Raw genomic sequence first — 27,450 nt, 5'->3', positions numbered from 1 at the left:
AGCGGTTCCCTGATCGATGGGTGGTCTTTAGGTGTCCATTAACCTCTTTTGTGTTGGCTCCTGCTGGCGCCGAGGAGTCTGGCTTGGCCTTGTTTATCTCAAATGTTTCGATTGTTCCCGGGGATCGCTCATTAGTATGTAGATGGCTGTTACATTATTATGCAGATGGCTGCTTGTATCGATGCTGTCTGGGCTTTTGCAGAGTTTAATACACAGTAAACTTGCACCTGCTAGTTTCTGCCTGTGTTGGCTGAATTTCCCTTCAGCCTTTGCTGTTCTCCATTTTACATCGGGAATTGGCCAACCCAGGTGGCTACAAAACGTTAATAGATTTAATTCATCATATTTTTAAAAAGTATTTTGATGTGCACTTGGATGTGCCACAAATTACAAAGTTACAGTCCAAGAGATGAAAAATGTGTTCAGACTGGATAGCTGATTCTTGACTGGCACAGTCATAATGAGATAAATGGCTCCCTTCAGTGTCAAAATATCAAAAATTTGAACTCAATCAGCTTAATATCATTGTAAAATAGAAAAGAGGGGAATGTGATGGAAGTTGCTACAATAATGCAATCATATGCCAACACCACTCAAAGTAATTTCAAGGCTAAAGTACCAGGAGGAAACAACAGCATCCTTCATGACATGGTAAGTGCACCGGCCAGTGCATAACTGGGCTCAGTACCCTGGGGTTAAAGAAGGGAGAATTAATTAATCAGGATTCCCGTACGTAATCATTATTCAGTGACTCAAACTGGGAAATACCTGAGTATGGATATCAGTTGTCGCCAGCATCAAGCTTAATTGATGCACAATATGCAAAACATTGTGGCCTGAACTTCACATTCCACCTACCCACCCTCCCAGATAACCTTTGACTCCCTTTTACAGACAAGAACTTATTTACCCCCTGCCTTGAAAATAATCATTGATCTAGCCTCCATCACTCGCTGAGGAAGACAATGCCAATGATTCACGACCTTCTGAGAGAGGAGAATTCTTCTCATCTCCATCTTATTTAGAAACATAGATAGAAAATAGAAACCCACTCGGCCCATCGAGTCTGCTCCGCCATTCAATCATGGCTGATATGTTTCTCATCCCCATTCTCCTGCCTTCTCCCCATAACCCCTGATCTCCTTATTGATCAAATAATGTCCTTGACCTCCTTGTTTAGCCAGTGATGTTTTTTACCCCTCTTCCTATTTTTCTTCCTCACTGGGATATATTTTAGTGTGAGGAATTGAGTATCTCCTTAAACAACGGCCACTGCTCATCAGCTGTCCTACCTTTTAGCTTTCCTGCCCAGCCTATATGGGCCAAATCTGACCTCAAGCCTATGTAATTTCCCTTATTTAATTCCAGAACACTAGTGTGGGAATCCACTTTCTCACCCCCAAAGTGAATCTTGAATTCTACCTATATCTAATTCCTTCTTGAAATCACACAATGTTTTGGCCTCAACTACGTCTTGTAGTAGTGCATTCCACAGATTGACCACTCGCTGGGTGAAGAAATTTCTCCTCACCTCAGTCCTAAAGGTTTACCCCTTATCGTCAAACTACGACCCCTGGGGCGAAATTCTCCCCCAACGGCGGGATGCCTGCCGACTGGCGCCAAAGCCGGCGCCAATCAGACGGGCATCGCGCCGGCCCAAAGGTGCGGAAGTCTCCGCATCTTTGGCGGCCTAGCCCCAACATTGAGGGGCTAGGCCGACGCCGGAGGGATTTCCGCCCCGCCAGCTGGCGGAAATGGCGTTTGTTGCCCCGCCAGCTGGCGCGGAAATGCGGCGCATGCGCGGGAGCGTCAGCTGCCGCTGTCAGTTTCCCAGCGCATGCGCGGGAGCGTCAGCGGCCGCTGTCAGTTTCCCGCGCATGCGCAGTGGGGAGAGTCTCTTCCGCCTCCGCCATGGTGGAGGCCGTAGCGGAGGCGGAAGGGAAAGAGTGCCCCCACGGCACAGGCCCGCCCGCGGATCGGTGGGCCCCGATCGCGGGCCAGGCCACCGTGGGGGCACTCCCCGGGGTCAGATCGCCCCGCGCCCCCCCCAGGACCCCGGAGCCCGCCCACGCCGCCTGGTCCCGCGGGTAATTACCAGGTTTGATTTACGTCGGCGGGACAGGCAATTCCTGGGCGGGACTTCGGCCCATCCGGGCCGGAGAATCCAGCGGGGGGTCCCGCCAACCGGCGCGGCCAGATTCCCGCACCCGCCCAATCTCCGGGAGCGGAGACTTCGGCGGGGGCGGGGGCGGGATTCACGGCGGCCAACGGCCATTCTCCGACCCGGCGGGGGGTCGGAGAATGACGCCCCTGGGCGAAATTCTCCCCCAACGGCGGGATGCCCGCCGACTGGCGCCAAAGCCGGCGCCAATCAGACGGGTATCGCGCCGGCCCAAAGGTGCGGAAGTCTCCACATCTTTGGCAGCCTAGCCCCAACATTGAGGGGCTAGGCCGACGCCGGAGGGATTTCCGCCCCGCCAGCTGGCGGAAATGGCGTTTGTTGCCCCGCCAGCTGGCGCGGAAATGCGGCGCATGCGCGGGAGCGTCAGCGGCCGCTGTCAGTTTCCCGCGCATGCGCAGTGGGGAGAGTCTCTTCCGCCTCCGCCATGGTGGAGGCCGTAGCGGAGGCAGAAGGGAAAGAGTGCCCCCACGGCACAGGCCCGCCCGCGGATCGGTGGGCCCCGATCGCGGGCCAGGCCACCGTGGGGGCACCCCCCGGGGTCAGATCGCCCCGCGCCCCCCCCCCCAGGACCCCGGAGCCCGCCCACGCCGCCTGGTCCCACTGGTAAATACCAGGTTTGATTTACGCCGGCGGGACAGGCAATTCCTGGGCGGGACTTCGGCCCATCCGGGCCGGAGAATCCAGCGGGGGGTCCCGCCAACCGGCGCGGCCGGATTCCCGCCCCCGCCCAATCTCCGGGAGCGGAGACTTCGGCGGGGGCGGGATTCACGGCGGCCAACGGCCATTCTCCGACCCGGCGGGGGGTCGGAGAATGACGCCCCTGGTTCTGGACTCCACCACCATCGGGAACATTCATAGAATTTACAGTGCAGAAGGAGGACATTCGTCCCATCTGCACCGGACTTTGGAAAGAGCACCCTACTTAAGCTCATGCCTCCACCTTATCTTTCTTTTGTAAGTGTCTATGAGATCCCCTCTCACTCTTCTAAACTCCAATGAATGTAATCCTAACCGACTTAGTCTCTCCTCATATGGTAGTCCCGCCATCCCAAGAAGCAGCCTGGTAAGCCTTCGCTGAATTCCCTCCATAGCAAGAACATCCAAGAACATGCTTCCTCAGATAAGGTCACCAATACTGCACACAATGCTCAAGGTGTGGCCTCAACAATACTCAAATCTTAAATCTCTCATTTTTAAACTGTGTCCCTTAGTTCTCGTCTCTCCCACAAGTCAAAACATTCTTTCAGCCTCCACCCTGTCAAGTCCCCTCATGATCTTACATGTTTCAATAAGATCACCTCTCAATCTTCTAAATTCCAATGGATATGGGCCCAGCTTGTCCAACCTTGCCTCAGAAAATAGCCACCCCCCTTCCACCGAAGTCAGGTATCAGCCAAAAAGCCTGTAAATGCTCAATATTTTAGCGGAGACATAAACAAAGACTACTGAATGGGTTAGGCATCGGATTCAGTCGGTGTTCATGAAATTGTATCCCAGCGTTCAGGAGAGGGGTTAAAAAGGTCACAGAGAACAAAGAGTTTTTAAAAATTCTTCTTGTCTAAGCGGAGGCAAAAGTTCTATCATGATGTAACATATCCTTTCATATTATACATATATTATTCTGTTGCTTGTGATATTAAGATCAATGCCTCTCTCTCTCCCTCCCTCTTCCTTGTGCTCAAGAAAAAAAACAGAATCCTTCACCTCGTAGCATAGTATTCACTGTGGTGGAACAATTCCTGCTGACATGGCTAGTATTCTGTGAAACCTCTCTAATGTTCCAACTTTGGTAATAAGGACCATCTGTTCGATGTTTTGACATACTCGCTTCCACTGTAGAAACAGAGGGGAAGTACTTGGAGAGGAAAGCAGCAAAACACACCCCCTGCATCTGCTTTTTTTGGTGCCGTTTTGGCAAAGAGTGCCTTTATATTTGCAGTTCTGATGTTGCAACTAGGTCCTGGTGGCGTGATAATATAGCCTTATTGTGAACTATCAGTCCCTACCATATGTATGGTAATGTATTCTCCATTAATAAAATCTATTGTTCACAACAGGTAGTAAGAATTTGAAGTGCAGATTTTGGTATGGATGCACAGATATTGGCAGAAATAACCATCTGTACGAAGGGGGTATGAACCATATTTCCATATTCAATAAAATTAAAATAGCATCTTGGTTAGAATTCTTTTTTGATGTGAAATTATTGCAGCAGAACAAAACAACTGCACTGACTGATATTGGAGTGGTGTAGAGTCAAGGAATGTTTTTCAGTGGAAGAACTCTCAGCCACATATCTTTGGTGTTTACTGTTGTGTTCAAAATCGTGAGGGGCCTGTTCCCATTAGCGGAAGGGTCGGGAACTAGAGGACACTGATTTAAGGCGGTTGGCAAAATAAGCATCGGCGACAAGAGGGCAATTTTATTTTATATTTCCAATTAAGGGGCAATTTAGCGTGGCCAATCCACCTAACCTGCACTTCTTTGGCTTGTGGGGGTGAAACCCACGCAGACATGGGGAGAATGTGCAAACTCCACACGGACAGTGACCCAGGGCCGGGGTTCGGACCCGGCTCCTCAGCGCTGCAGTCCCAGTGCACCCACTGCGCCACATGCCGCCCAAGAGGGCAATTTTTTTAACGTAGCCAGTGATTAGGATCTGGAATGCCCAGCTGCGAGTGTCTTGGAGGCAATTGAGGCTTTCAAGAAGGAACGTGATAATTAACTGAAGAGAAAATAAAAACTGGCAACGATACAGGGGAAAAGGCAAGGAAGCGGGATCAGGTGAGTTGCTTTCTGCCGGGATCTGGCGTGAGCATGATGGGCCGAATGTGTACTTTCTGTGCGTAACCATTTTATAATTAAAGGAAGAATTTCTCCATTGCACAGAGGGCAATGTTTTCAATGGAAATGCCCACCATTGTTGGGCACTTGAAACCTTAATTAAAATCTTTGTCAAATAAGGGGGAAACAAAACAAAGAACGGAAAAATGAAGTGCAATTCAAAAAGGAGAAGCAAAGAGAAAAGCTTTCCTATAGATTCCAAAACAAAACAAAAGAACAAATCGGTGTTGAGTATCTGAATGTCAAAGGTGGACACTGCAAATTTAAATTTAAACCCTGTGTCCGCGTAGGCATTACTATTGCATATTTTGGAGTTGTTGTTTGGATCCTTTGACCATTTTGCACCAGGAAAGGAAAGAAAAGGTTGCTTTGAATAAAAAGGTATTCACACAGGTTTCAAAAAGAAAGGGCTTTGGGACAATAGGTAGTTATCACAAAGCGGTGTGATAAAGTTTCATGTCTTTTAAAACAAAGAGAAAACACTCTCCTATTGGGAAATAATTGCCAATGTCCTCTGTTCATCACCAACAATGGTATTTATATAATACTGTCAACATAGTTACGTCTCAAGACACCTCCCAGAGGAGGGTAAGTGCACTGAATAGTGAAAGAACAACTGGGAAAGTGATGGATTTAATGGAGTCTGATATCTTCTTTGAGTTCAGCAGCATTAATCGGTCCTGTAAAGACCACAAGGCCATAAAACAGAGGAGCAGAATTGGGCCATTCGGCCCATCTTGTCTGCTCCGCTATTTAATCATGGCTGATATGTTTCCCATGCCCACTCTCGTGCCTTCTCCCCATAACCCCTGATCCCCTTATTAATCAAGAACCCGTCCATCTCTGTCAGAAAGGCACTCAGTGATTTGGCCTCCCACAGCCTTCTGCAGCAAAGAGTTCCACAGATTCACCACCCTCTGGCTGAAGAAATTCCTCCTCCTCTCAGTTTTAAAGGACCACCATCCCTTAAATCAGAGGTTGTGCACTCGGGTACTAGTTTTTCCTACTAGTGGAAACATCCTCTCCGCATCCACTCTATCTAGGCCTTTCAGTATCCTGTAAATTTCAAGAAGATCCTCCTCTCATCCTTCTAAACACCAACGAGTACAGGGTTTGAGCAGCTTACTTTGAGCACTGACTCACATCATTTTATCCTTGTGGGATGTAGGCGTCGATGGCATGATTAGCCTTTGTTGCCCATCCCTAATTGCCCTTAAACCGAGTGGGTCACTGGGCCATTTCAGAGGGCAGTTAAAAGCCAATCAGATTGCTATAGGCCTGGAATCCCATGTAGGCCAGACAGGTAAGGATGGCCGATTTCCTTCCTTCAACCAGATGGGGTTTTTTTTGCAACACAGGCTTCATAGTGACCATTACTGAGAGTAGCTTCCAATTCCAGATTATTTTATTAATCAAACGACTTGGCAGGATCAGATTGATGAGAGAACAAGAAACTGTTATTTTGCAGAATACACTGAACAAAAATAGTAATTCCAGACTTTTCAAAATTTTTGCTGCATCCTTCCCATAACAAAAAAATACGCAATGATATCCCCAAAGGGAAAATTGGGATTTACTTTATTCTATCATCGTCTTTCAAGTCAGCTACAAATTGAAAAGTAAAATCACCCACCAAATCATAATTTACATTGTTTCTTTAGTCCATGCTAACTTGAAGCTTGCTGTTAAGAGAAAATCTTTTCTATGTCTGTGTTGACAACCAGTGAATGGATCAAAGATTTTCCAACACATAGGGTGTAACATAATGGAAATGATGGGGGTTCTCCCGTGGACGCCACGGTAGCACAGTGGTTAGCACTATCGCTTCACAGCTCCAGGGTCCCAGGTTCGATTCCCGGCTTGGGTCACTGTCTGTGCGGAGTCTGCACATTCTCCCCGTGTGTGCGTGGGTTTCCTCCGGGAGCTCCGGTTTCCTCCCATAGTCCCAAGACGTGCAGGTTAGATGGATTGTCCATGCTAAATTGCCGTTAATGTCCATAGGAGTTGGATAGGGTTGCTGGGTTATGGGGTAGAGATGTGGGCTTAAGTGGGATGCTCTTTCCAAGGGCCGGTGCAGACTTGATGGGCCGAATGGTCTCCTTCTGCACTGTAAGCTCTATGCTCACCTGCATGCTGGAGAGTGGGCAAGAGCCCTACATTGTCTCTTTCTGGGGAGCCCCGCCACATTGCACGTCAATCAGACACTTAACTGGGCAACAGCAGGCCTTCCCCAGGATCAAGGACAAGGCTGTGGCAGGGGGGAGGGGGGTCAGAAAGCTCACCCACCAAGGGTTGTCAGCCAATGAGAGGCCAGAAGCTCTTCATTGCTCAGCAGCGCCACCAGGGAGGCAATAGCAGCTGCAGGTAATGCACCCAACTCTGCATCGCGGAGATACGCAGACAACAAGCAAGGCAGGATGAGGCTCTTTAGTGGAAACTCCCTCCCTAACAGCACTCTGGGCATACACACAACCGATGAACGAAGAGTAGACCATTCAGCCCCTCAAGCCTGCTCCGCCACTTCATAAAATCATGGCTGATCTGATTGTAACCTCAAATCTGCATTCTGAGTCTCCCCAGTAACCTTTCACCCCTCTGTTTACCAAGGATTCACCCACCTCTGACTCAAAAAATAATCACAGACTCCTGGCACGATCAACCCTGCGTTGCGCCCGAATTGGAATGCGACATGGCCGGTAGATGCCAGGAGAAGCCTCCCACGGGCTTCCCAGCAGCCAGTACGCCTCGTGAGATATACCCAGACCTCATGAGGCGGCGCGATCAGGACCCAGCCCACAATGGTGTGACCAAGCTATGCGCACCTAAGTAGGTTTAAAACTACTTACACATACTCACCTGGGATCTAACAGCCTCCCCAGGGAGTCCCCAGCTGGACGCCATTTCATTCTGGTCCACACAGGACCAGGCGGAATGGCACCTAGGGAACCTCGCAGACCATCGGAGGTCCCTTGGTGGTGTCAGACAGGGCGGGTTGGCCCCCAGGCCCTCCCCGTTGAATGTGGGCACATTGGCACTGCTATGTTGGCACCTTGGCACTTCCTCCTGGCACTGCCAAGGTGCCCAAGTGTTGCTGCAAATGAGGCAGGAGCACTACCAGGGTGGTAGTGCCAACCAAGGGTCAGGACCTTAGGGGGGCATGCCCATGAAAGGAGGTTGGAGGCGGATGTGAAAGGTGTTGAGGGGTGCAGGGCGGGTATGAAGGGGCCTCTGGAAGGTTGGGGGGTGAAGTGTGGCGGTCCTGTAAGAGGGGGCGAAAGGGGGCATGGGAAGGCCTGAAAGGGGGGTCCCTCAGCGATCCCATAGTGGGGTGTCATCACTTCGGAGGGGGGGTGACATTGCCAATGCGTGATCCATAGGCCCACTTAGATTTCAAAATGGTGGTCAGATCACTGAGGAGCCAGCCTGGCCAGTGAGTTCAGCTCCCCAGTGATGAAAATAATTCCAAGTGAGGGCTTAACCATGGAGGAACTAGGGCAGTGCGGTGACACAGTGGTTAGCACTGCTGTCTCACGGCGCAGAGGTCCCAGGTTCGATCCTGGCTCTAGTCACAGACCGTGTGGAATTTGCATATTCTCCCCGTGTCTGCGTGGGTTTCACCCCCACAACCCAAAGATGTGCAGGGTAAGTGGATTGGCCACCCTAAATTGCCCCTTAATTAGAAAAAATTAATTGGGCACGCCAAATGTAAAATAAACATGGAGAAACTCCCGAGGCTCAGAAAAGTGACTAAGTTAGGGTTAGATGGCGGTGGGGGGCCCGTCAATAGAGCCAGAAGGAAACTCCAAGCAAGACCCACCACAAACACTTATAAACCTTTCCTGAGCTTAGAAATGAGCTTTGATAAAGGGTCATCCGGACTCGAAACGTTAGCTCTTTTCTCTCCCAGATGCTGCCAGACCTGCTGAGATTTTCCAGCATTTTTCCTTTGGTTACAGAACCCTTTCCGTTACCAGACTGCTAAACAACCCTCTTCTGGACTGACCTGATTAATACTACACCCCTGTATGCTTCACCCGATGCCGGTATCTATGTATTTACCTTGTGGACCGTGTATTACCCTATTATGTATTTTCTTTTTAATTTCATGTACTTAATGATCTGTTTAATTTTCATGTACTTAATGATCTGTTTAAGCTGCTCGCAGAAAAATATTTTTCACTGTACCTTGGTACACGTGACAATAAACAAATCCAAATCCAAGTTACAGCGCGCCTTCTGCTTCCACCACCTTTTCAGGAAGAGAGTTCCAAATGCTCACGACCCTCGCAGTGAAAACATGTTGCCTTGTCTCCATTTTAAATGGGCAACCCATTATTTTGAACAGTGACCCCTAATTCTAGATTCTCCCACAAGAGGAAACAAACCTCTCCTACACCACAGTCATTGCAGCAGTTCAAGAAGGCAACTTATCATCACCTTCTCGAGGGCAATTAATGATGGGCAATAAATGCTGGCCGAGCCCGAATGAATAAAAGAAAATTGGGGACGGAATTTGCTGGCTGTTCGCGCTGACGGGAGATTCTGGTCCCACCAACGGCGCACAGGGGGTGGGATTCTCTGATCCTGAGGCTAAGTGTTGGCACTGTCGGAAACGCCGTCGCGTTTCCCGACGGTGTCAACACAGCCCCAGGATCAGCAATCCTGGCCCCTACAGGGGGCCAGCAGGATGCTGGAGCGGTTCACGCCGCTCCAGCTGCTGATCCGGCCATGGAATGGGCACCGGGGGATGCGCGCATGCGCAGTGGGTTCAGCACGAACCCGCGCATATGCAGTCCCACCGGCGCAATTTCCCCACATGTGCGGCCCCGACCCAACATGGCGCAGGAGTACAGGGGCCGGCGCGGAATAAAGGAGGCCGGGAGACAGAGAGGCCGGCCCGCCGATCGGTGGGTCCCGATCGCGGGCCAGGCTACTTCGGAGGCCCCCCCGAGGGTCAAAACCCCCTCCCCCCAACATGCCGCCACCCGACCCTTCAACGCCGAGGTCCCGCCGGCTCAGAGCAGGTCAGAATGACGCCGGCGGGATTCGTTTTTTTTTTTACGGGTGCTTGGCCCATTCGGGCCGGCGAATTGCGAGGGGGGCCGCGTAGAGCGACCCCCGACTGGTGCTGCGCCGACCACGCCGGCCCCAATGACACCGATTCTCCGCTCTGCGGAGAATCGTGTCGGGGCAGCGTGGCGCGATTCGCACGGCCCCCGGCTGATTCTACGACCCGGCGCGGGGTCGGAGCATCCCGCCCAGGTTTCCTGGCAACACGGGGTACAGTCAACGGGAAATCCCACTGGCGGGCTGCCTCTGCCGCTGAAAAACATGCGACGGGTTACTCGGTAAATCCCGAAGTTGGTGACCCACTTAAGGGCCTCAGTTGGTGGTGGGGTGAAAAGGTTGACCACGAGCCTACCAACATGGACTTCATCAGAGCAGAGGCACGAAGGCAGCAGAGTCCTTTCCGCCCACTTAGGTGCCAAACGCGCCACAAGGAGGACATTAAATTCCATCCAAATGATGCACAATGTGCAATATTTTTCAATTGCTTAGACGGTGATCATTTATTATTTATGGTCTATAGGAAAATTCATAGGAGCTTTTAACTGCATATTGTCTGAAAGCAGTTTATAACTTGTGTGAATATATTATATTTTCAAAAGGAACCTTTTTCCGAATTCCTTCCAGTGGGGAAAATAATCATAATGTTTTGTTATTTACAGCGCAGAATGAGGCCATTCAGCCCATCGTGTCAGGACCGGCTCCCAAAAGAGCAACCTAGCTCGTTCCATTCCCCAGCTCTATCTCCGTAGCCCTCTGAAGTCATCACTTTCAAGTACATATCCATCTCTCTTTTGAAACCTCCTGTGGTATCCACCTCCACCCCTCTCAGGCAGCGCATTCCAAACCCCAACAACTCTCTGAGTAAAGATGTTTCTCCTCATCTCACTCCTTGCTCTCTTGCTGACCATCTTGAAATTGTGACCCCTAGTCATTGACATACCAACCAGTGAAATCAGAATATCTTTCTTGACCCTGTCAAAATTGTTCAGAATTTTGAACACCTCAATAAGGCCATCTCTTAATCTACTCTGCTCCAAGGAGAACAAGCCCAATTTCTCCAATCTTTCTAAAATTCCTCATTCCTGATATCATTCTCGTAAATTACCTCTGCACTCTCTCCAGGGCTTTAACATTCTTCCTTAAATAAGGTGGCCAGTTCTGAACACAATACTCCAAATGTGGTCTGACCAATGATTTGTAGAGGTGTAGATTCACTTCCTTGCGTTTATACTGTACACCTCTATTTATAAACCCAATGGTGCGGTAAGCCTTCTTAACAACGGTTTCAACTTGCCTGGCCACCTTCAGAGAATTATGCACTTGAACCCCGAGGTCCCACTGCCCCTGTACTCCCCTCAAAGTTGTACCATTGAGCCTATATTGTCTCCCCATCTCAAAAGACAGGGAGCTCCTTAAGCGTAAAAGAGGCAGGTGAATTCAGGTAGAGTTCCAGAGTAAGGTAGCTTAAGGCTCAGGTTTATTTTTTATCCATCAAAGCATCGTAATATTTACAGATGGGGCAGCATGGTGGCACAGTGGGTTAGCCCTGCAGCCTCACGGCGCCAAGGTCCCAGGTTCGATCCCGGCCCTGGGTCACTGTCCGTGTGGAGTTTGCACATTCTCCCCGTGTTTGCGTGGGTTTCACCCCCACAACCCAAAAGATGTGCAGGCTAGGTGGATTGGCCATGCTAAATTGCCCCTTAATTGGAGAAAATGAATTGTGTACTCTAAATTTTAAAAATAAAATAATAATATTTACAGACATCACTGTTGGCCATTGGAAATGCCAAATTTAATGGGTAGAATTGATGACAGAACATTGTTCTCTCTCCATTACACAAATACTCTTACAGTTAGCACTTCTGAACTGTACAGGAATAAAGTTATTCTTGATGGAGGTTTCAGACAGATTTACATTGATTTTCTCCCTCCAGTATACATCATATTAACACATCGAGCATTTAGAAATGGAAATGCCATGAAATTGATTACTTTTAGTGTTACCTCAAAATAATGGATTTTTGCACATGAATGATTTTCCTCCCTCTCTGTGGGAGAATGGGAATTCTGGCGATACATAATCATTTTAAACATTGATAATATTGCATGATAATGGCGTGAGATTTCTAAATGATTCTCTTTGTCCATGGCATTATTGATAATATGTTTTCTGCTTGTGTTTGTTGCTCTAGGCCATCTACACAAACGAAAGCAGCTCACCGCATTGACAAGTACGATTTCTTTTAAACAGAACGCAGCGATTAAGTGCAAATCTTCTTGACATTAAACAAATACAAGACATGGAGATTTTTTATGTTCAAATTACTTTTTATTGAAAAAAAATGCACATGTCTTCATCATATTCCGACAGGAATTTGAATGTGTGTGTGTGTAGGATGCAAAGTTCAGCTTAACAGAAAGAAAACAATCTTTGGCCTTAACACAGTAAGATGCCAGTGCTATTGTTCCTACCTTGGCTATGTTAGCAGTGGCACTAAGCTATTTAAAATAAATAGTTTAACCTCACCATTGAAAAGGTGTGAATAAGATTTCGAAACCAACTTGTATCCTTCACTTGTGTGACAGTGTAGAACCTGTATGACACTATTGTCTTAACTGGATATTGGTGCAATTTCTGGAACTTTGTATGGTGTTGATCTCCTTCTTGTTTGTACAATTAACCTTCCTCGTATTACACCACAGGTGGATAAGAGTCGTTATTTTCATCATTTAAAGATAGTCCATTTTTGCCATTTAATGTGCTGCCGTTATTTTTAGCCCTTGGAGAGCAATAGTTTTTTGTTTATTCATTCAAAGGATTTGGGATTCACTAGCTAGGCCAGCGTAAATTACCCATCCCTAATTTCCCGAGAGAAGGTGGTGGTAAGCTGCCTTCTTCAGAGTAGGTACACCCACAGTGCTGTCAGGGAGGGAGTTCCAGGATTTTGACCCAGCTGCAGTGAAGGAATGCCAATATATTTCCAAGGCAGGATGGTGAGTGACTTGAAGGAACCTTCCATGTGTTGGTGCTCCCAGGTATCTGCTGCCCTTGTCCCTCTCGATGATAATGGTTGAGGGTTTGGACAGTGCTGTCTAGGAGCCTTGGTGAGTTCCTACAGTGCATCTTGTAGATGATATACACTGCCGCTACTGTTTGTCGGCGATGGAGGGATTGAATGTTTGTGGAAGGGGGTTGCTTTGTCCTGGATGGTGTTGAGCTTCTTGCGTGTTGTTGAAGATGCATTATCCATTGGGTTGACAAGTGACAAGTAACAGTCGGACCACACAAGCGCCATGCAATGACCATCTACAACAAGAGAGAATCTAATCATTGCTGCTTGACACTCAATGGCATTACGATCACTGAATCCAAACATACAGCCACTAACATCGAGAAGGACAAGGGCAGCAGATATATGGGAACACCCCCACATGGAGGTTCCCCTCCAAGCCATTCACCACCTGCCGCAGACATAGGAATCAGGATGGGACATTGCCAGTAGATCCCAGGAGAGGTCTCTACCAGGATTCCCGATGGTCGTTACGCTTCACGAGATCTAATGAGACCCGTCCCACTTAAAAGCTCACTTAGCTATGCCGCTGTCGGTTTGAACAGCCACCTGGCATCCATCAGCCTCGCCGAGGAGACCCCAGCCAGGCGCCATATAGCACTGATCCCCACAAAAGGGGACCAGGTGGAATGGATCTTGGGGGGGGGGGTTGGTCTCCCAGGCGATAGAAGGCCCCTGGCAGGGATTTATTTGCACCAGGGATCAGGCCTCGGGGTGACCTACTGGCCCTGATCTCCTCAGTGCAAGATATGGGGACTCGGGGTGAGGGGGCGGGGGGGGGGGGGGGGCTTCCCCAGCCAGGAGCCGGGAAAAAACATTGTGCGATTGGTAGTGGGGTCGCTAAGCGCCGGGAACGGTCTCTTGAATCCCGCCCAGGATGGACACTTCTGTTCTAATTAAATCGCAACCCCAGTCTAGCATTTATGTCCTTTGGGACTTGACGAATTCAGTCTGTACGAGTAATACCCGAGCCACTCTGGATGATGGACATTGAAGTCCTTGCAACCCTCTGTGCTTCCTTCAAGTGGTGTTCAACATGGAAGGGTACACATTCACCAGCTGACAGGGGGTGTTACGTGGTAGCCAGGAGAAGGTTTCCTTGCCCATGTTTGACCTGATACCATGCGACTTCATGATGTCAAGAATCATTATTTAGAACTCCCAAGGCAATTTCCTCCTGACTTCATAATACTGTCATAGTATATCATAGAATCCCTACAGTGCAAAAGGAGGCCATTCGGCCCACCGGCACTCTGAAAGAGCACTCTACCTAGGCCAACACCCCCACCGCCTCATCCCCGTAACCGTACCTCATCTTTGAACACCAAGGGGCAATTTAGCATGACCAAGACACCTAACCTGCACATCTTTGGACTGTGCCACTACCTCTGCCGGCGCTGTCTTGCTGGTGGGACAGAACATGTCCAGGAATGGTGATGGTGGTGTCTGGAACATTGGGCAGATTCTCCACAATCGGCGCGATGTCCGCCGACCGGCGCCAAAAACGGTGCGAATCAGTCCGCCATCGTGTCGCCCTAAAGGTGCAGAATTCTCTGCATCTTGAGGGGCCGAGCACTCACCTTGAGGGGCTAGGCCCGCGCCGGAGTGATTTCCGCCCCGCCGGCTGGCGGGAAAGACCTTTGGCGCCCCGCCAGCTGGCGCGGAAATGGCTTTGCCGTGCGACGCATGCGCGGGAGCGTCAGCGGCCGCTCACGGCATCCCCGCGCATGCGCAGTGGAGGGGGTCTCTTCCGCCTCCGCCATAGTGAAGACAATAGCGAAGGTGGAAGGAAAAGAGTGCCCCCACGGCACAGGCCCGCCCGCGGATCGGTGGGCCCCGATCGCGGGCCAGGCCACCGTGGGGGCACCCCCCGGGGCCAGATCGCCCCGTGCCCCCCCCAGGACCCCGGAGCCCACCCGCGCCGCCTTGTCCCGCCGTTCGAAAGGTGGTTCAATCCACGCCGGCTGCCGTGGGTTGACAGCGGCGGGACTTCGGCCCATCGCGGACCGGAGAATCGCCGGGGGTGGGCCCGCCGAATCTCTGGTGGCGGAGAATTCGGGACACGGCGGGGGCGGGATTCACGTCAGCCCCCGGTGATTCTCCTACCCGGTGGGGGGTCGGAGAATCGCGCCCATTATCTATAAGGTATGATTCTGTGCGTACAACTACGTCTGGCTGTTTCTTGACAAGTCTGTGAGACAGCTCCACATTTGGCACACGCCCCCAAATTCTAGTAACAGAGACTTTGCAGGGGCGACAGGGTGGGGTTTGCCGCTGTCATTTCTGGTACCTAAGTTGATGCCTGGTGGTCCCTCATTTTGTACGCTTCGTAGTAGTGGATACAATGAAGTGGCTTGTAAGCCATTTCAGAGGGTATTTTAAGAGTTAACTGCATTGCTGTGGGTCTGGAGTCAAATGGAGGCCAGACCAGATAAAAACAGCAGATTTCCTTCCCTAAAGGATATTAGAGAATCTGATGGGTTTTTATGACAATCAACCAGATTTTAATTGAATTCAAATTTCACTATCCACCATGGTGAGATTTGAGCCTTGCGGTCCCTGGAGCATTACCCTGGATTACTAATCCAGCAACAATACCACTACACCGCCGCCTCCTAGCTTTACACTATAGGTGTGCAGCCAAAGGTAGGTAATGGTTCTTTGTCTGCCAACTGCACTTCCTAGTAAACGGAGCAGAGGTTGTGAAAAACATTGGAACTATAGATACAGGGGCCTGTAATTCTGGCTCTTGACTGAATCTCAGCTCATTTACACCAGGGAGTGAGCCTGCGGGTTAAGGAAGCCAGTTTCCAATAGGTGAACCAGTTCCTGTGTTTGTGTTCTGGGCTTTTACATTACATAGCAGACTTCCACAGCACTGCAGGGATCAGTCTTGACTCCTGGGGCGTCATTCTCCGACCCCCCGCTGGGTCGGAGAATCGCCGGGGGCTGCCGTGAATCCCGCCCCCGCCGGTTGCCGAAGTCTCCGGCACCGGAGATTCGGCGGGGGCGGGAATCGTGCCGGTTGGCGGGCCCCCCCACTCGATTCTCCGGCCCAGATGGGCCGAAGTCCCGCCGATAAATTGCCTGTCTCGCCGGCGTAAATTAAAGCACCTATTTACCGGCGGGACAAGGCGGCGTGGGCGGGCTCCGGGGTCCTGGGGGGGGGGGCGCGGGGCGATCTGACCCCAGGGGGTGCCCCCACGGTGGCCTGGCCCGCGAGCGGGGCCCACCGATCCGCGGGCGGGCCTGTGCCGTGGGGGCACTCTTGCCCTTCCGCCTCCGCCACGGTCTCCACCATGGTGGAGGCTGAAGAGACTCCCTCCACTGCGCATGCGCGGGAAACTTTCAGCGGCCGCTGACGCTCCCACGCATGCGCCGCCCCGACATGTCATTTCCGCGCCAGCTGGCGGGGCAACAAAGGCCGTTTCCGCCAACTGGCGGGGCGGAAATTCCTCCGGCGTCGGCCTAGCCCCTCAATGTTGGGGCTCGGCCCCCAAAGATGCGGAGCATTCCGCACCTTTGGGGCGGCGCGATGCCCGTCTGATTGGCGCCGTTTTGGGCGATGAACGGGGAGCACAGAGCTTGGGATATCCTGAAAGGAGCAGCAATGTGCTGGTCAGCTTCTTAAAGTGGTGCCTCCACTTTGTCACGACAGCCAAGCTGGACGTTGGCATGTTCTGAGGTGGGGAGATAAGGGCGGGGAGACTGCTGATGCCCAAGAGGTAAGTAGGACAGCCTTGGTTCGGCAAAGGCCTTGAAATGATGGAGGTCTAACAATAAAGATCAAATTTGACAATTGCTAATTGTTTCTAGGCACGTACGGAACTCTCCCTGAACCTCTAAAGGGATGAGCCTTTCAACAAGTGGCTCCTCGGAATCCCTGTAGGGTGGGCATCAAGGTAAATGAACAGCCCAATTAACAATATGAGACCTGCATCGTGAACCAATGCAGGCACCAGGGGTCTATCTTGCTTCCTGAACTAATTATTATATAGGCACCAAATGTTCAATTTTTCTGCTCTTTGTAACTAGTATCTGTCTGTGATCTGCTGGAATTTCATCCCCTAACTTCATAATGTTGCTTTTAAGAGTACTCTTCGTAACTTTTCCATATGAATTTGTTAAACAGCCTCCCAGAGGGGAGGTGGTAGCATTTGCCTAAGTGCTTTCTGTAATTATACTTGCTTTCAGATTTTCCTTGCTCCGTTTTAACTGTGGAAATCCACTTCCTCCCAGAACATAAGTTAAACTGATTATGAACAACAAAATCCATTTGGGATGGCGGCGGGGGGGGGGGGGGGGGTGGGGGGAGAGGTATTTATATATTTTTTTTTGAATAGTGACCATACACGAGTTAGGATAAATACAAAAAAATATCATGTGAAGATATGACTTTGTTCAACACTTTTGTAAAGGATGAATCACATGATGTTCCAGCACAGAAATAGGCCATTCAGCTAATACAGTCTGTTTTTCTGCACAAGCTGGCTGAAGTATAACAAACTGGTCTGTAATTGCCTCACTTCACCCTTTTTGAAGAGGAAAGTTATATCTACCACCTTTCAGTTCCATTCCCCCAACCCCAGGAAAGATGTTGAATAATTATGGTCAGAACCACTGATATTTCTTGTGGCTTCCTCACAATACTAGGATGTAACCTGTCAGTTCCCAGTGATCTGAATACCTTGGCCTGAATTTTCAGGACAGGAGGTGCTCCCCGAAGACTCCGTGCCGATTCCAGCAGCCCCGATGCCATATTACGCTCTAATGAGTGTTGATTGGCCAAAGGCAGGACTTCTGACCCTCACCTGGGAGGAAGCCCCACCTTGGAGAGCTATTGGTCAATCAGATTGACTCTCCAGATCCCCCCAGGCATAGCACTGCAGTGGCCGGAAGAGGCACTGCAAGATGCTTCCTCACACTAAGGCCTGGGAACTGGAGGACAAGGTAAGTGGCAAGGGTCCCAGGGCGAGGAGGGTAGGGAAAGGCCGGGGGATTGCCAAGAGGTGACCAGGGTCTTGGGGGATAGGTGAGTGGGGAGGAAGGTCCGGTGGTTACCGGGTCTTAAGGGGAGGGTGCCCCCAGTCAGAATGGAGCTTCTGATTGGTACCCACCTTTCCTGCCCAAGATCCAACTATATTCATTTCTGTGTGCGCTCCCCCGATCTATCTCTGCCCACCAGACTAAAATTGAGGCAAGGTGGGAAACAGACATTAAGAGGCCACTCAAGGTCCTGCCCCCATCAGTGTAATTACTACCCAGTCAGGGCAGGTGGCAAACCAGACAGTATCTCCTCCATGCAATTTCACCCCCTCCCCCACCCCCCCCCCCTGCCCCCCCCAACGTCAGAATCAGTGTTTCAGAAATTTGTTTCATATCACGTCTCCGAATGATATCCTTCCCTAGTTGAACTGTACCAGTCTCTATGGTTCAAGTTCGAAACCACCTTCTCTACAGAAATAAAGGCAAAGAACTGATTTGGTGTTTCTCCCTCGCAATCAAACGTTCGCCTCCTTCGTTGCTTAGTCTTTCCAAACTCTAGCTCTACAGCCTTCCCTCATTCGTCATTCCTTTTTCAAATCAGTTCTTCAGCAACATATCTTTCTTTCACGTTTACTGTTTAATATGTAGCCCACACGTCTAAGAATATTCCCTCCATATGCTTCTCAATTATCAGTGAGGTTGAGGAAGGTACCTCGGCCCTCTCCCAGCTTAACTGTCTTCTTTCTGTCTGGCTTTGTCTCCTCAGTTCATTTTTAATCTGTTTTACGGCCCAACGTTTCCAACTTGAACCTGCCTCGTCTTGCTTGATCTTGCTATGTGGTTCACTCTCCCTGATGCCTTAGCAATACCTCACTGCGTATAACATTCCCCTGTTGAATGTACACCAGAATGAAAGGCCCATCTCTTACTGCAGCTGGAATAAAGCAGGAGTCGGAAGAAAACATGGTGAATGTGGGACAATTTGTTTTTAAATGGTAACCGAAAACCCATCAGGAATGAATATTAAAGATAGTGAGCTGCGCGGGTAAATCAGCCTGAAGGATGTGCGGAGAGGCAAAAAGGAAACCCAGTATAATGTGGGCAGGGAAGATTGAGGCAACCCGTGGAAAGTTAAAGGAAAAAACCCAGGTGGATAGAATAAAGACCAAATTAATGGAAAAAGAGATAACACAAATTGTGCATTCAAAATAAATCTAAAAATCAGAAGAAGCAAGTGCAGAGATTTAACCCAATCAAAGGCATGTGGTTTTTCTCTCAATAAGAGATGGGCCGGGATTTTGTCGGGCGAAGGGGAAGTCTTGCCCACCGGTATGAGAACCATCAGGAAACCCCCTTAGTTCCGTGAGGGAGGCCTGACATGGTCAAGTGAGTTTCCAGCTTCGTGGCCCTCCCAGCGTTGGAGGTCCCCAGCAACGGAACTCCCACCCCCCGAGAGCCGCCAGCCAATCACAGGCCGGCTGCTCCTCATACCACCGGCAAGAGCGGTGGTTGCCATAGGGGAGGGGGAGGATTGGAGTCATGTGCATGGAGGTGGCTTTTAGCGGCCCACTGCCCCGCCCCTCCCCTCCATCCCCACTGTCCCCTCCACCCCCACCCTGGCCTGATGTTGAGTCCCTTGATTGGGCACGATGCCTGGACGAACTGCAAGCCCCCGAGAGGTGGTTCACGTATTTGCTCACAGGTTTTCCCAGAGCGTGGGAGATCTGTGCGGCTTCCATTTAACCCCTAAGTGACCACTACATTGCATTAGACTCAGGGATAATGGGTGGCAATTGTCTCATCAATGAGCTTAATTGACATCCCAGATAGTGGCTGGGAATCCCGTGTCAGCCTTTCCGCGCTCTCTGAAACTTGTTCTGCATACAGTTCAGATTATTCCATATATGAAAAAAAAACATAGAGCAAACATAAATACACAATGTAAATACATAGACGCAGGCATCAGGTGAAGCCTACAGGAGTGTTGTACTACTCAGTAGAGAAGATGTGTGAAGAGATCAGTTCAGTTCATAAGAGGGTCATTTCGGAGTCTGGTAACAGCAGGGAAGAAGCTGTTTTTGAATCTGTTTGTGCGTGTTCTCAGACTTTTGTATCTCCGGCCCAATTGAAGAAGTTGGAAGAGTGAGTAAGCCGGGTAGGAGGGGTCTTTGATTATGCTGCCCGAAATACCCAAGGCAGCGGGAGGTGTAGACAGAGTCAATGGATGGGACGTGGGTTTGTGTGATGGACTGCCCCGTGTTCACGACTCTCTATAGTTTCTTGAGATCTTGGGCCGAGCAGTTGCCATACCAGACTGTGATGCAGCCAGATAGGATGCTTTCTATGGTGCATCTGTAAAAGTTGGTAAGAGTCAATGTGGACATGCTGAATTTCCTTAGTTTCCTGAGAAAGTATAGGCGCTGTTGTGCTTTCTTGGTCGTAGCATTGACATGGGTGGACCAGGACAGATTGTTGGTGATGTGCACACCTAGGATGTTGGTGATGTGCACACCTAGGAATTTGAAGCTGTTAACCATCTCCACCTCGGCATCATTGATGCAGACAGGGGTGTGTATGATACTTTGCTTCCTGAAGTCAATGACCAGCTCTTTAGTTTTACTGGCATTGAGGGAGAGATTGTTGCACCACTCCACTAGGCCCGAGTTAGCCACCATTGTTCCTGCCTGCATTACATCCAGCCCATGGTCATTAAAAAATAGAAGGTTATCTGCTTGGAGTTGGATGGAGCAGTGTGAGTGGTGTTGAGCTGGAATTATAAATGGCAGGCAAGCCTATTTCAGTGTCCTTATCAAAACAATCATTCACCTGACCACAATCATTAAATGTGTTGCCACTTGCTAAACCAGCAGTCATCATTTTATTTTCATTTTTTGAAATCCCCTTTGAGTCTAAAAATTATGCTCTTGAGTGCTGGGGTGTGTCTCCATTTTCATAGGTGTTGTGAGCAAAGTAGAATATTTTGTACTTTGTTCATTCTTCGAACAGGACCTCTGTCAGCACATAAAATTCCAACAATATATTAGTCTCTCTCGGTAGATCTACAACACTATTATAAGTGGAAAACCAAAATTGACTTCCCCCATTTTCTCTTGACTTCTCAGGTATATAACCCTAGTACGAAGGTTAAAAAAAATTGTACATCTGTTACATTCAACGTGAGCGTACAGCAATCTTAATCAGATATGATGGTATCTGTAGGAGGGAAAAATCGATGGTCAGAAATCTGTCATTCAGAATATGTGCCATATGCTATTATGTAGCTCATTAGGCGAGTGACTATAGTCACTTCAAATCTGTCAAAGCTGCTTTTTGTCAGGTGCCAGCTAATTTGACGGACTTGCATGTTATTGATTCTAGAATCATTTTAAGAAAGTGTAACAGCCTTGGTCCTATTTAACTGTTGCCTTTGTCCAACACAAGAGAGCTGACTTAATCCTGAAAATCTGATGATTTTGGAAGGCACAGCAAACTCATAATGACATTTGTTTGAGGTTCATATTTATCTTGTAATTTTCACATAACTGCTAGGTGACTTGCACTTCAAGGAAGGACTCTGTGCAGCACTTATTGAACATATTGGCGTTAAATAATTAACAAAGGAAATTGTATAGCTGGCCTCCATAAATAAAAACTTACTTAAAATTATAGCCGTTATGCATATAAAAGTGTGATGACAGAAAGCTGACCCAGAACTCTCCTTGCATGCAAAAACTATGGCGGCTGCTGAAGTATGTGAAAACATTAGAAATCCATTTGGAAAAAAATGATTTTGAAACCATACATGGCTTGTGAACTGATTAAGACAGAGAGCGCTGCCAACTCAGGAAGGTTACTGCCAACTCTAATGGCTTTGAGCCTGCGTGTCTGCGAAGCAAATGGCATGTAGGAAACTGAAAACCTCAGCCATGGAGTGGGCTGTCTCAAGCTGTGACATTTGCACCATACTCCATCCCTCGGCCTGCTTCTGGCTCAATTATTATTATTTTTTAACCAGACAGCTAGTCCTATCTGGCTAATATTCCGAAAAGCTCATTTGGGGATTTTTTTTAAAGAACTGCCTGTGCATGGTCGCTCAGAAGAAAGATTTATTATTGAAAGCTCAGTTGGAAAATGGGTTGATGCTTCGGTTAGAAGGGAACCTTATGACTTTGTGAGCTAGCCTCTCTCTGCAAAGTAGCTAGTGTTTCAGTTGCTGTTCTTCTTGGCAGTGGTGAACTCGTCCAAGAAGGACGGAGGGAGGGAGGGAGGGAATAGAAACAGGGTTGTTATTTATTGAGATAAACATTATACTGAGCAATGCAGGAGATTCAATTAGGGCCAGACCCAGTTGGTACTTCTTGACAGCAATAATCAGCTTTTATTATAAATTAGCATACCATTTTAAAATAAAAATCCACATTTTACTTTGCCCCAGTCCAGCCCGACAAACCATATAACTCTGCAAAGGGTTTTATAGCACGCTTATTTGAGGTTGAGGGGCCACAAAAGGGTCACTGAGAGTTGGAGGCCTCACTTGTCGGCGGGGGGGGGGGGGGGGAAGCAGACACCAGACTGGGAGAAAAAAAAACTTCCATCTTTGTGCTTTTAAAACGCAGAGCTGGAGAATGAGCTGAGGGGTGCGGTGGGCCGACCCCCTGGCTGATGCAGGCTTATTGGTCGGCAGCCTGCTGCTCTCTTGATGGATTGACTTCAGATGGATCAAATTACAACATTTGCCGTGCGTTGGTTTGTTTTTCTCCAGGCGTCTCTCTTGACTTGAAGGAGTTTCAGACAGGAGTTTGTGAGTGTGCGAGCTTTGGCCGTCCGGACAGTTCACCGTCAGGAAAGCGACTTTTGGTGGATATTGTGGGGAGGGAGTGCCACATGAGGTAAGGCGTTTTATGTGATCGTTGCGTGGAAAGTTACTAAAAAAAACACCCCCCCCCCCAAAAAAAAAACGCGGTGGCATCCACAACACTGTCAGTGGCGCTTGGCGGGTGAATGGAGATCCGCGGTTTAAAGTGTCTGCAGAGGCGGCTGTCGGGGGGGAGCTGCAGGAATAGCGCGGCGAAGGGGCTATTTTTACTCGGGGTCTTGAACGGGTTTGTCCTTGGGAGTTTCTGGAAAGAATAACGAGTAAGTGCTGCGATCGTGCTGCTGAAACCCGAATGTTTTGCAGGCGCAGGGTTGCAGCGTTGAAGCCCAGAACCTGGGTTTGTTTTCAATGGTATGGGGCTTTTTTTTTATTGCGAGGGGGATGGTGAGGTACTTGGAGTGGGGGGGGGGGGGGGGGGGGTTGCTGGTTGACATTTGATCACCTCATAGCTTTGAAGATAAGAAAGCTTTCAGTTGGGTCTTCCCAAGTGGGCATTTTTAGGGCATTGGGGGTCCTTGTTTTTTTTTTGACAGCACAGTTGCTGCTTCTCCAAACTGCAGCTGGATGAAAACAGTACTTCTGACCTGCCCTGCAGACTTGTGGAGGAGGAGACTGAAGAGCTGATGAGAAGCAGTTGTGAAAGCAAACAATGGATTCTGTGAAGCTGTGGTTGGAAGCATCCTGGTACAATGAAAGAACCTGGCAAACATCTGTGCAGATGGTTAAAAACAACGAGGTGTGTGCACAGTTGTGAAATGAGGTGAAACTTCAGCAGGAATTGGCTGTAAGCAGCAGTACTCTTACAACATTAAGAGCTGACAAGATTAAACACTGCCCTTCAATAACCAGCTGAGAAGCTGCATCAACGTTAAAACACTTACTTGCTGGTTTTCTCTCGGACAGTCGTGGATCTCTTTCCCCGGAGAGCGGGGGAGGCAAGGCCATTGAATATTCTTCAAGACACAGCGAGATAGATTCTTGACTAATAAGAGAGTCAACGGTTATCGGGGACAGGCAGGAAAGTGGCATTCAGACCACAATTGGATCAGCCATGGTCCTATTGAATGGCAGAGCAGGCTCGAGGGGCCGATTGGCCTAGTCATTCCCATGTGTCTGTTCGTAATATTGTATGCCTTTTCAACAAAAGGAGGATGTTTACACTTTTTCCACGTTTTCTATTTAGGATGAGTGTTCCTCGGTTGGAGATAATCTGCGCCCCTCCAATTCTGGTTCCTTGATCATCTCTGAATTTAATTGCTCCACTGCCAGTGGCCATGTCTTCAGCTGCCAAGGCCCTAGGCACTGAAAATCCCTCCCCAAAACATTTCCAGCAACTCTCTATCTTAACTTTCCTCCTCTCCTTTGTTATGAGGCATTTTGTCATTGGCCCTAATACTATCTTATTGGCTCAGTGTCAAATTTTGTTTGATAACATTCCTGTGAGAAGTGCCTGGGGTCATTTACCATGTTAACGGTGCTGTGCAAACATTTTGACTACTGTGCTCCGTCTCTAACCTTTTTAATCGAATACCAGGCCCCACCGGGCTATATTATGGAGTACAGCGAGCCCATGTACATAGACCCTGAATGCAGGGACTGATTCTAAATCCAACTTAACCCATTGACGCTCTCATAGAAACCAATTTCCATGTCCTGCATCACGCTGGATGGCAGCACAATTACCCAGTGGATTTGCATATACTCACTTCAGTACTTGTGCATTAAAAGATTGGTTTGTTTTACAATTTGTACATTCACTTTAGGTTAAGTGCTTGTTACATGCCCTTGCCAGCAGTAGTGACTGGTGATTCAACAATTTGGTTAGTGCAGTTCCTCCAGCCTGTGATCAAAGTGGGTGAAAGTTTAGAGTTTTTTAAAAAAGTTTTCAAAACGAATCTGCATAAGCTTTATATAGTAGTTTGTACTTTCAGTCAGCAGTAAACAATTTGGCAAGCATTCTGAGATGTTTTAGCATTTTTCATGTTTGGGATCTAATAGTTAATTTGTGCTTCCTAGCGTGCAAAGTTATATGGGGGAAAAGAAAGCGTAAATCTTTTGCAAGGAGTTTTCCAGCACTGTAGTAAGTGCATCGTCAGGGTCCTAGTGCCCACTGAGTTATTTTCCCAGAGTGGTGTTTCAAATGAACTTTTGTTCACCCTCTGTGTTGAAACAGTTGAACTGGTTGAAGGGCAGGATGAGAAAATGCATCCATTCATCCAGCTAGCTAGCATTACCTTGAATCGTTGCACGGCATGTAACATTATGAGCCTTCTATTATTCACAACTGGCAATATCCTTGGATATAAGAAAAACTATATTTGATACCAGCATGAATTATGTAGGAGAAAATATACCCATTTACAAAAAGAAAGACAATTGGCAGAGTTAGAGCTTGATTGAACTTTTACACATCATCTGTCATCTAACTTTGTGGGTGGGAATTATAAATTTTTCTTCCTAATAAGATAAATCTCAGTAACAGTGGCAAAATACAACATCTTATTGTCGTTAGTTTAAAGTTTGTGACACTATTCTTAAGCACTGAATGAAAACAGAATAGGCAAAACAAAACAGACAGTAGCTTTCTTCAACTGACAATCTCTAGAGCACTTAAAGGAACATTTTTTTTAAAAGTACGCGTTGTAATTCAATTGATAAAGCCAGTGTGATAAATCATTCATTCTGCCATTGTGGGGGAAAGAATAAAGATAAAAATACACACCAATTGTTACTTTCTATTACTCTATATTATTGAATATTGCTGCATCAAACAACAGCATGCATTTTTATTGCACCTGTGATGTTGTAAAACATCCCAAGCCACTTCACAGAGAGTGTTATCAAACAAAATTTGAACCAGGTCACACAGCGATATTAGGAAATCATGGTTGCTGAGGTCAGTTTAAGGAATATTTTAAATTGAGAGGTGGAGAGGTTTAAGGAGGGAATTCCTTAGCTTTGTACCTGGGTAGAGAAAGGCACAGCTGTCAGCAATGGAATCATGAAAACCACGGGCTCACAAGAAGACTTGAAGGAGCGTGGAAATCTCAGAGAGTTGCAGGAGGCTACGCAGATGGGGAGAGGTGCGGACATGGAGATATTTGAATACAAGGAGGGAAATTTTAAATTGAGGCGCTACTGGACTGAGAACTAATACGAGTCAGGGAGCACAGGGGTGATGGGAAAACAGGGCTTTGTGCGAGTTAGGATACAGATTGTGAAATTTCATACGAGCTCAGATTTACGGAGGTTGCAAAGTAGGATGTCAGCTCATCTGCATGGATGAAACTTTCAATAGAAGGTAGTGTTGAAATTCAGCAAATGATAAAAACAAGCAAGAGCAGGGGAGCTACAAAATGTACCCATTTGCCTCAAAATGGAGCTTATTAGTTCAAGTTCTAATGTTTGTAAGAGTAGAAACGTTTTGTGTCAATACTAATAAGTGATCTGTTCCCTATTTTCACCTCATTTAGTTCCTTTTATCTACATTGCCAAGTACCAGAATGATCCAGTCAAATGTTAACATATGCTTTCCAGTTATTTCTGAAGAAGGGGCAGGTGGTGGCATGGCGGTATTGTCACTGGACTAGTAATCCAGAGACCTAGGGTAAATTTGCTGGGGATCCGGGTTCGAATCCCACCACGGCAGATGGTGGAATTTGAAGTCAATTAAAATCTGAAATCAAAAGTCTAACGATGACTTGTCCATTGTCATTTGTCGTTAAAAATCCATCTGGTTCACCAACGTCCTTTAGGGAAGGAAATTTGCTGTCCTTACCTGGTCTGGCCTACATGTGAGTCCAGACCCACAGCCAACAAAACTCAAATCAATTGAATTTTTAATAAAAGGTCTGTTTAAACAGATCCGTAAGGATTTTTATTCAGATGCTCCAACTACTCCATATGTAGGGCAGCTACAGTTTAGAAATTCACCTCTGCATTAGTCATATCCTGCATAGGTTTGCACAAGTGAACTACGTTACCTTGTGTTAGATATTTGAATATTGTTTATTGAGGAAGTATATATATATTAAATTCTCTTTCATGTTGAAACAGGTTTTAGGATCAAAAAACTCAATTTGTCATTGGGCACCTAAAAGTAATGGAATAAGTGTGCTGTGCTCGAGGCTGGCTTCCTTTTCCTCTTCAGAGCAGACCTGAGATATATTGGCAAACTCTCGCTGCAGTGTTTTTCACCATTGTTATAGAGCAGTTGCTAACTTGGATGGCGTATCAATACTGAGCGTGATGACATTGATGCCTGTTAGGACTGAAAACAGTCCAAAGGTATGCAGGTTAGGTGGATTGGCCATGCTAAGTTGCCCCTTAGTCTCCAAAGGTCAGTTGGGGTTGTGGAGATAGGGCGGGGGAGTGGGCCTGGGTAGAGTGCTCTTCCGGAAGGTCGGTGCAGATTCGATGGG

At 48.2% G+C, this 27,450-nt stretch overlaps 1 protein-coding gene across 7 annotated transcripts in view; it reads left to right on the top strand.

Moving 5' to 3' along the window:
* The window catches only part of sema6d (semaphorin 6D), a 424,805-nt gene that overhangs the window by 337,735 nt on the left and 59,620 nt on the right, over nt 1-27,450 (top strand). For 4 of the 7 annotated variants that reach the window (XM_072470609.1, XM_072470606.1, XM_072470611.1 and 1 more), the window contains one exon: nt 22,916-23,042. The exons of 1 other annotated variant lie outside the window; for it this stretch is intronic. The gene's annotated coding sequence lies outside the window, so the exon portion shown is untranslated. Of the gene's footprint in view, nt 1-12,288; nt 12,328-22,791; nt 23,043-27,450 lie in introns of those variants that run through there. 2 more of the 7 variants (XM_072470607.1, XM_072470612.1) reach the window with 2 other exon arrangements.

This window comes from Scyliorhinus torazame, chromosome 12, assembly GCF_047496885.1.
Source record: "Scyliorhinus torazame isolate Kashiwa2021f chromosome 12, sScyTor2.1, whole genome shotgun sequence".
NCBI lineage: Eukaryota > Metazoa > Chordata > Chondrichthyes > Carcharhiniformes > Scyliorhinidae > Scyliorhinus > Scyliorhinus torazame.
The sequence above is the reverse complement of the archived record's forward strand: the minus strand, read 5'-3'. Positions and strand labels throughout refer to the sequence as shown.